The 10,700-nt window shown below is 39.7% G+C and overlaps 1 pseudogene; it reads right to left on the reverse strand.

Annotated features, from left to right (window-relative positions):
• Window positions 1-6,418: 6,418 nt before the first annotated feature.
• LOC100601614 lies at window positions 6,419-7,522 on the reverse strand (annotated as a pseudogene).
• Window positions 7,523-10,700: the final 3,178 nt, after the last annotated feature.

Below are 10,700 nucleotides of genomic sequence, written 5' to 3' on the forward strand. Positions count from 1 at the left end.
ATAGATGGTGCAGGGGGCAACACAATCTGCCACAGTGAAGGGAAAAAAGCTGTCTTGGTGAGCGTTGGTCCTCCACAGGACATGGAACCAGAGATGAGCAAGATCAGGGACTGGATGACCAATCCTGATAAGAGCAGGACTTCCTCACATAAGGTGCATAGGTCTCTGAGGAGAAGGGTCTAAACATCCTAAAACTGCAAGCAAAATTTTGAGTACATACATGTTTTTCTGGTGACGGGGTCCTTCATTCTCAAATCCTGAGCTTTTAGAGAAAAGGACTAAGCTAGTTGCAGGCTATGATACAAAAGCCAGCAGACAGATCTAGAGCCAGCCAAGTCTGAGCACTCTCAAAGGCATCAGTGAAAAGTTGGAACATAGAGACTCACAAGTGACAACCCACCGCCTGTTTTTGTGCCATTCTTCCTGATTGTATTTCAAGTCTTTTCAGAACAAGGCCCTAGGAACTCTCAGATTCAATTATGTCTCTGGGCTTGGTCCACTGCTACAGGAGTCTTAGGGGGCCTCGTGCAAATGTGACAAAGCAGGACTCCTTTCATGACACGTGATTATTTCAGAGGAGGTGGCAGCCAATGTAGAAAACACTGGAATGTTTCCTTGGAGCTGGACTGTGATGAGAGGTGCCTGCCATGTACATAACTTGCTGTATTTTCATTGACTCTTCTCTTCCAGTTTTTGAAGATAAAGCAGGAAATACTCTTCCCTCAAGATACAATTCCAATTGTTATTTTTGATAACAATTCAGAAAAACAGAAACACATGCTTCCAATGCACCATGCATTCAGGTATTCTGGGTCTAGTTCAGCTGGTGGATGAGCTGATTGATGCATTCACTCTGATAGCCAGGCGAGCCCATCTCGTGGAAGAACCTCACTCTATTCTTGATAGCGTGATGGGCCACCAAGAGCTGGAAAGGGTGCAGGAACCATGAGATCTCCTGGAAATACTTCCTTGGGAAGGCAATATCATGAATTAGGTCTTCTAAGCAAATGACACCAAACTTCCTCAGGTGCTCCTCACTGTGTTGTCTGTTGGAGAGATAGTCTTATTCTTGACCTTGGCTTGTCCATGTTTCAAGATGAGTTCCTAGATGGGCTTCAGATTTAGAAATCCCCAGGTCATATAAGATTCCAATACATACAGCAGTTTTAGGCTCCGGGGGCGACTTTTACAAAGACACCACTAAAAATTTTCTTTAGGTGAACCATTTTCTTCTTGCAGTGGTTCTCTGCACCAGTAAACTCATGTTATTAATTTTTAGGATGTGTACAACAAAGGCCAAGGAATGTTTATCTGGCAATTCCAAGGCATGAGGTTTCACTTCTAGTCATCTGAGAGGCACCTTGTTGTGTTTCTGCCACCAGAAATCATGTAGGAACGATTCTAGTTGCTTACACCTGAGGCCATTTCTCCCTTTTTTATTTTTTTTTGCTAAAAGTGCATTCTTTGCCTGAGTGGCTTTGAGGACAATAATGCACTAAATAATATTTGCTTCTGTATGTTTTCAAACTTTTCAGTTGATCCTTATTTTCTTTATTCCTTTAAAGGAGTGATTGATACTTCAGAAATTTATGGATGCTCTCAAGTTAATAGGTATAAATATTTCTAAAAAAGAGGCAGAGAAGATTCTTGAAAGGTCGGCTCTTGGCCGGGCACGGTAGCTCACGCCTGTAATCCCAGCACTTCGGGAGGCCGAGGCGGGCGGATCATGAGGTCAGGAGATCGAGACCATCCTGGCTAACACAGTGAAACCCCGTCTCTACTAAAAATACAAAAAATTAGCTGGGCGAGGTGGCGGGTGCCTGTAGTCCCAGCTAATTGGGAGGCTGAGGCAGGAGAATGGCGTGAACCCCCAGGGGGCGGAGCCTGCAGTGAGCCGAGATCGTGCCATTGCACTCCAGCCTGGGCGACAGCGAGACTCTGTCTCAAAAAAAAAAAAAAAAAAAAAAAGAAAGGTCAGCTCTTATATATGTATGTATATATTAAACTTAATTTTTATTATTATTAATTTTATTAGCTCTAAACCCTTTTTAATGATAAAAGTGATAACTATGGAAACGTTAGAAAAATATGAATAATAGCTTTTCATTATTGAACATCTGTCTGCTAGCACTCTTCTAAGAACATTACATACGTTATCTCATTTAATCCTCACAAGACTTTAGAGGCAAAGTCTATTATTTTTCACAGAAGAGGAAATTGTTGACAAGTGAGGTTAAGTAACTTGCCCAATGTCACCATAATCACCCAAATATTAACCTGGTATCATTTTAGTGTATATATTTATTGCTTTTTATAAGATTATGTCATTTTATATTTATCAAGTTTGATCCTTTTTGCTGGGCATGTACTAGCTAATGAGGATGCAATGGTAGCCTGGCCCTTGTGCCTGTCCTTACAGAGCTGACAGTCCACTGTGTGTGTGTGTGTGTGTGTGTGCACATGTGCTAACAGTGAACAGACAGTTGCAATTTGGCAAGGATTATGACAGAAACATATAGAAGAACAACAAAGAAAAGTATCTTATCAGGAGAGCACTAAATTTTATTAAACTATATAACTTGTCATTTGACCTCTTTATATAATGAATTATAGTAATAGATTTTCTCATGTTAAACATTCCTGAAATAAGGCTAACTTATGAACTATTTTATACAGAACAATAAAAAGAATAATATAACCAAAAACCATACCTACCACTGGGTTTGTCATATTTAACATTTTACGTATTTGATTCAGATTTTTAAAAACAAAATATTATAGGCAGCAAACATTTTCAATTTATTATTCTCTAAACCCATTTCCTCCATTCCTGCCAGAAGTAACTACTATTCTGAACTTGTTATTTTCATATAGACTTTTATATTTGCATACATTTTACTATATATATACTTTTAAAATATAGGATATTGTTCCTTTTGTCTTAAGCCTTTAAATGGTGACATACAGGATTTTTTTATGACTATTTTCTAATCCTTCAATTTTTGGAGATTTATTTATGTCAATGCATATAGCTCTAGTTCAATTATTTTAACCAATGTATGGTTCCATTTAATAAATATAACTCAGTTTACTTATGAATTCTGATGGTGGTTATTTAGGTTAAAAATTTCTTTTGTTGCTAATATGATATAATATAATATAATGCTGCAATGGATATTCTTGTGTACATCTCCTTGTGTATTGCTTGTGGTGGAATTGTTTGGTAATAGGCTTTACAGACATTTAACTTTAATTAAATATTCCAAATTGCTCTCCAAAGTAGTTGTACCACCTTAGATTCCTACCAGAAATGTATTTCCATTCCAACACTTGATACTGTAGTATTCTAGTATTTTAATATTTTCCAAACCTAAGGGTCAGTAATATTATCTCATTATTTTTAATGTAACTAAATGTAATTAATTATATTCCTTATTACTAGTAAAACTAATTATCTCTTCATATAGTTGCTGGTCATTTGGATATTCCTTTTCTGTGAATTACCTGTTTATTCCTTTTGTCAATTTTTCAGCGGGATTGGTTGTCTTTTTCTTAATGGCTTGTAGGTGTTCTTTCTAAATTCTGGATATTAATCCTATGTTGGTATTATGCAATATGAATAGGGCTGTTGAGTGAGTGAGGGTGAGGATGTGGGGACTGTGGTTTAAGAGAAATGGTTAATGTGAGGATGTGGTTTAAGAGAAATTTAAATGAGAAGGAGAGGACAAGTCTTTTTAAATTTTATTTTTGTTATCCTTTGGTGGATAGGAGAGATCTGAGAAGCAGCCACCAGAGAAGGACATGTTGGATCTGTTATAGAGACAGGAGATGACTGATTGGGAGAAAAGGGTTCCAACAGCTCGAGACAGAGAGTCCTTGAATAAGACTGAATATTTCAACCTCTGAGTGTAGAGCACAAGAGGTGGCAATGAAAAGTGGATTTATTTATTTACTAACAAATATTTATTGAGTGTCTGTGATATGCCTGTCATTCATCTAGGTGCTAAGGATGCAGTAGTGAAGGAAATAGGCCAAAATCCTCGCTCTCATAGAGCTCACCATAAACAAGAGGAGAAAAACAATAAACTAGATAAATAATTAAGCTATGTTAGATAATGAAAAGTGCTGAGGGGAAATAAAGCAGAGGAGGGAGACTCGTGTGTGTGTGTGTGTGTGCGCGCGCGCACGCGTGTGTGTGTTGGAGAAATGCAATTTAACTGTGGTGAGTAGGGAAGTCTTGAAAGTGACATTTGAGTAGAGATAAGAAGGAAGTAAGAGAGGGAGCTATGATGATCTTTGGGGGAAGAGCTTTCCAGGCAAAGGAAATAGCAACAGCAAAGGGTGAAGTAGGCAGTGTCTCTGACAGGGTTAGGGCATTGAGAGGAGGCCAGTGTGTGCAGAATAGAGTGAATGAGGGAGAACGTGGTAGGAGATGAAATCTAGAGGTAATAGGAGGCCAGATCACATAAGGCTTGCAGGAAATTGTAAGAAATTTGGTTTTTACTCAGTTAAGTCATTGGGTGGTTTTAAACGTAGGTGTGACATGATCTAGCTTAAGTTTTAACCATCTTATTCTGGCTGGTGTACTGAGAATAGTTTATAGCGGCAAGGGTGAAAACAGAGAGACCAATTAAGACAGTGCTGCAATAATAACAGACAAGATTTTAGGATGGCTTGCACCAGGATGGATGAGGGTGAGAAGCGAGTAGATGCCAGGTAGATTTTGAAATACTGACAAGATTTACTTCTGGATCATGTGTAGGGTGTTAAAAAAACTGAATAGTTAGGGATACTGCCAAAGTTTTTGGTCTGAGCATCTAGGAGGCTGTAGCTGCCTCATGTATTGAAATGAGTAAGACTGTGAGAGGAGCAGATTTAAGAGTAGGACTGTGAGAGGAGCAGGTTTAAGATGGAGTAGATCTCAGAGTAGAGTTTTGTTCTCAAGTTTCAGATGCTAATGAGACATCCAAGTAGAGATATCAAGTAGGTATCTTGAAACGAGTCTGGAGTTCAGATGTGGGAGTTACAGGCTTATAGATGATGTTTGAAGCCATGAGAATGGCTGAGATGACCAGGGAGGGAGTACAGTATGCTGGGTCCTGGTATGCTCTAATGTTATGTGGCAGGCGAAATGAGGGGAAACCAGGGAAGGAGAATAAGAGGAAAGAACCAGAGAGAAAGGAAGAAAACCAGGAGAATACTTTGTTCTGGAAGCCAAATAAAGAACACATTTTAGAGAGGAGACAGTTCTGTCTGTCAAATGCTGATAGACTAAGATGAGGACAAAGAATGGACCACTGGATTTAGCACCATGGAGGCCACTGGTGGAGTAATGGTGGTGAGAGCCTGAGAGTGGGCTCAAGAGAGAATGACAAGGAGAAGGTGGACATGCAAGGGAGACAAGTCTTTAAGGGGTGTTGCTGCAAAGGCAAAGAGAGATAAAGGTGATAGTGGGGAAAGTGGGGTCAAGAGGTTTTTTGTTTTTGTTTCTTTAAAGATGAGATTGCTTGCACACTCATATTTCAGGGAGAAATAGGGAAAGACACGGCCTGAAAGTGTCAGGAATTCATTTGATGGCTTGAGGAGATGCATGAAGTTTAGCAATAGTTGCTGAGGAAAGCGATAAAGGGAGTTGACTGAGACAAGAACTTGAAATTTTGGAAGCAAAATTAGCAAAGTAATATATCTCACTATCTTCACATTCTTTTTTTCTGTTTGCTTTGCACTAATCAACTTTCACTCAAATTAGAGCAATAGTCTTCCATATTTATCTTTCCTGCCCAATAACTGAAAGGGAAAAATCCAAAATGATTAGTAAAAAAAAAAAAGTAAGAATTAGGCTGGGTGCGACAGCTCACGCCTGTAATCCCAGCAGTTTGGGAGGCTGAGGCGGGCAGATCACGAGGTCAGGAGATCGAGACCATCCTGGCTAACATGGTGAAACCCCATCTCTACTAAAAATAAAAAAATTAGCTGGGTGTAGTGTCGGGTGCCTGTAGTCCCAGCTACTTGGGAGGCTGAGGCAGGAGAATGGCGTGAACCTGGGAGGCAGAGTTTGCAATGAGCCAAGATCACCCACTGCACTCCAGCCTGGGAAACAGAGCGAGACTCTGTCTCAAAAAAAAAAAAAAAAAAAAAAATTAAAGAATTAACAGACACTTTTAATTTGTTTTATATATTTTTAAGGTTTAAAAAGTGTTTAAAGTTTGTAATTCCGAGTAGGAAGCATTATCTTCATGAATACCCTAATGGCAAACCACTGTAAAATGCTTTAGTTGCGTTTGGGGTAGGGATTATCTTCAAAGCACCCCGGCTGTCTTGATAAGGTCAGAGGTACACTGGTTTGTATAATTGCAACATCCATTAGGTGATCTAGGTTGCTTTTCCTTTATCAAGGGCTTTATTTATCAGAAGGGCATTATGCTTGACCTCCAAATTTGGCTGACAATTTACTGATGAGATTCTTAACCTTTGGGTTGCTCTGGCATTTTGACGTATTTGCTGGGTTCTGGGCCACATCCTGGAAGGCCACCATAACTTCTGAACCCTGCATGGCTGTGAGAACCTCTGGTCACTAAGAATTTTGAGTTCAGGCATTCCTGCCATTCCAGACACGTCCCCTTCCATTCCAGGCATTTCTCTGAGAAAATTACCAGGCATTCTCCCAGAAAGGCCACTTGGAAAAGAGCCATACTGAGCTCCGGATCATCTTCTGGCTTCTTCCTCCCTCTGGGCTCTCTCTTTTCTAGAGAGCCTTCTTAACCCTTTCTATTCTTTCTTTGATCTCTTGCTCTTCACGTTTTCACTCATACTTTCTACAATGTTCTATAATTTTCTAGGCCCTAGGTTTGAACTTCTTTCAGCATTTTACTAGCATCTTCATCATAATCCAATTTCCAGGCAAGGGCAAGAACATGGGCTCTCCTTCCCAAAGTCCCAGAAGTCTGTGTGTGTTTTCTCACCACTTGTAAGGCTGAGCTGAATCAGGATTTATCTCAATGGCTCTGTCACGGTCTTGAATGGCAGCATTGGGCTTCTGTAATTTGATGAAGACACTGGCTCTCTTGGCACACAGAATGGCCAAGTGAGGATTCAGCTTAATGGCATCTGTGAATAAGCCAATGGCTTTTTGCAGTTCACCATCATTTACGGTTTCAGTGACAACCACTTTCTTACCATTTGCTGATCCATCATCTCCTCTGTTTTCTCTGCATTTTCATCTCCCATTTCTTGGGGGGCATCAGTGTCTTGTTCAGTCACACCTTCATTATCAATTTCTAGATCAGTTTTCTCACTTGATGGTTCATCTATCTTTATGTTTTCTTTCTGCCTTCTTGCTATCTGTTTTTCCTTCCTTGATATTTTCTTCTGATTTAGCTTTCTGAATAGCAGATGGTACTTTACCCCCCATGCTCTTCACCCATTCCCTCAGGAAGTGCATTTCCTTGGTGTGCAGAACACTCAGATCCTGCTTACACATTTTCATGAAGGCCCCAGGCTTGCTCACTTGGTGGGGGTCCATGGTCAAGAGGTCAATAGGTGGAGGGCGAAGCTTGGGGGGCTGTGGCCCAACTGCAGGCAGAGGAGCTGGCTCAGCATGACCATGCAGAAGGGCTTTCTTCAAATTCTTAACTGCATTCAGGGATTTGAGAAATTCTTCACTGAGAATTCCTAAAATTCTTCTTTTTCCTTTAAAAAAATTTTTATTTTAAGTTCTGGGATGTGCAGAACGTGCAGTTTTGTTACATAGGTATACATGTACCATGGTGATTTGCTGCATCTACTGACCTGTTATCTAGGTTTTAAGCCCTGCATGCATTAGGTGTTTGTTCTAATGTTCTCCCTCCCCTTCTCCCGCACCCACTGACAGGCCGCAGTGTGTGATGTTCCCCTCCCTGTGTCCACGTGTTCTCATTGTTCAACTCCCACTTATGAGTGAGAACATGCGGTCTTTGGTTTTCTCTTCCTATGTTAGTTTGCTGAGAATGATGGTTTCCAGCTTCTTCCATGTCTCTGCAAAGGACATGAACTCATTCTTTTTTATGGCTGCATAGTAGACAATTCCTAAAATTTTTAAAATTGACTTGAGCCAGGGACAGTGGCACTTGCCTGTAGATCCAGCTACTCAGAAGGTTGAGGCGGAAGCATAGCTTGAACTTGGAAGTTCAAGACTAGCCTGGGCAACATAGTAAGACCCTGTCTCAAAAAAAGTTGGCTTCAAAACTATTATTTCATATTAATGGGAATTATATTTCCAAGAATATATGGACGTCTTGATATTTTGGATACTGGATATTTTATAGCCATAGAAAATGTATATTGTCTTGTAAGATCCATAACCAAAAAGGGTAATTGTCAACCATTCTTTGCTAGAGAACATAGAAGAAGTTATAAAATGACGTTATAAGACAGAAAGAAGGAGAAATGTTTAAGAAGAAATACTAGAAAATTGGGATGCAGTACTACTGACTTACAAGTTCTGTAGTTGTGTAATTTATAAGGCCATTGTACACATAAACTTATTTAATAGTCTAATAGCTCTGTGTTATAGGAATTATTCTCACATAAACTGAAGTTCAGAGATGTTAAGTGGACTCTATATCACAAAAGTAACAACAGGAAGAATGCAACTACAATCCGACTTTTCTGAATTTTAGAATATGTCATTTTGATAATGTTTTTTGAAATATATGAATCATAATTTTTATTTGAGTATATTCTTCTTAAATAATATACAGCACGGATATTGATGGGTCAATGACAGTGGACTGGGTTGAATGGAGGAAATATTTTTTACTTAAACCTGCAAAAAAAATGTTGAAGAAGTTGCCCATTACTTGGAAACATGTTACTGAAAGTGGTCTCTTTCTTACTATTGGTATATTTTATGCTATGCGTCATGGGCATAAAAATGTAATGCATTATAAACTATTAGATTTGCTAGTGGATCTTGCTGATTAAACAAGTGATGCTATAGAATGTTGTTTCATTAGAAATTTGTACAATGCCAAGAAGAATTGGCATATAATATCTACTTCAACCAAAGTCTCAATTTGCAAAAGGCATCCATTTATTGAGAACAACTACACTCTTAAGAGTCAATTATTCCTACTCAGCACCATCATTCTGTAGGGTAGTTGCCTATTTACTTGCCTGAAAGTAGGAATTGTGAATTGCAGATTTAGATAATGCTTTCCCAATATTTACTGGATGAATGTATAAACCATAACTGAAATTCTCTTGAAAGAGTGGCAAGGCTCATAGTCATATATATATCATAGTCTGCATAGCATTTGCCTCCAAGTACTCTTAGAGATCTATGCTTCAAAATGTCTTAAAATTTGAGGCTGGGTGCAGTGGCTTATGCCTGTAATCCCAGCACTTTGGAAGGCCGAGGAGGGCGGATCACCTGAGGTCAGGAGTTCAAGACCAGCCTGACCAACATGGTGAAACGCCGTCTCTACTAAAAATAACCAAAATTACCCTGGCTTGGTGGCGCATGCCTGTAATCCCAGCTACTTGCGAGGCTGAGGCAGAAGAATTGCTTCAATCTGGGAGGCGGAGGTTGCACTGAGCCCAGATCACACGATTGCACTCCAGCCTGGGCAACAAGAGTGAAACTCTCTCTCTCAAAAAAAAAAAAAAAGTCTTAAAATTTAAAACGTTGTAAAAAATTTCCTAAAAATTTTGCTTGGTGATTCCCAATTATAATCTACACTGTTCTTCTCTGTACCACAATATGCTTCTACAACTCTGAGGTAGGGATTATTGTTCCTATGTTATAGATGAGGAAACCAAGGCAGAGAGAGGTTAAATAACTGGCCTCTTCTTTTTTTTTATTTTTTTTGAGGCAGAGTCTCTTGTTCTGTTGCCCAGGCTGGAGTGCGGTGGCATGATCTTGGCTCACTGCAACCTCCCAGGTTCAAGCAATTCTCCTGCCTCAGCCTCCTGAGTAGCTGGGATTACAGGAATGTGCCACCATGCCTAACTAAATTTTTTGTATTTTTAGTACAGACAGGGTTTTACCATGTTTAGCTGGTTTTGAACTCCTGGCCTCAAGTGATCTGCTCGCCTCAGCCCCCCAAAACGCTGAGATTACAGGTGTGAGCCGCTGCACCTGAGTAACTGGCCTCTAAAGGTAAGGAGGGTAGTGTAACATTTAAGATCATGAACTCTAGAATCATACTTCAGGGGTGTGCTTCTTAGTGCCCCTACTTAGTAGCCCTGTGACCTTGGGGACATCATTTAACCTTTCTAAGCCTCATTTTTTTCAACTATAGAGGTGATATTACCTACTCCATAGGGCTGATGAGAGGATTCATGAGACAGTCTTACTAAAATACTGAATACAGTGCCTTGTGAACAGGAAATCATTAATGAATGCTGGTAGGTGGTCAGGAGCAAGGACTCTGGAGCTAGCTTGCTTGAGTTCAGATCCTAGTTCCACCCTTACAAGCTGTGACCCCTCTTTACCTCAGTTTCCTAATGTTTGTAAAATGATCTATGGACAGTACCTACACCTTAGGTTGTTTTGAGGATTAAACTAGTTAATATATGTAAAGCATCTGCAACAGCAGCAGACACACGTTAAATACCATACGTATTAGCTGTTATTACCAATTATTGGTAGGAAATAAAGAAACTTGAGCTGAAACTTGTATTTCAAATCTGTGACATCTATTGTTTCTTTATGAAATCTA

The sequence above is a fragment of the Nomascus leucogenys genome, chromosome 12, assembly GCF_006542625.1.
Source record: "Nomascus leucogenys isolate Asia chromosome 12, Asia_NLE_v1, whole genome shotgun sequence".
NCBI lineage: Eukaryota > Metazoa > Chordata > Mammalia > Primates > Hylobatidae > Nomascus > Nomascus leucogenys.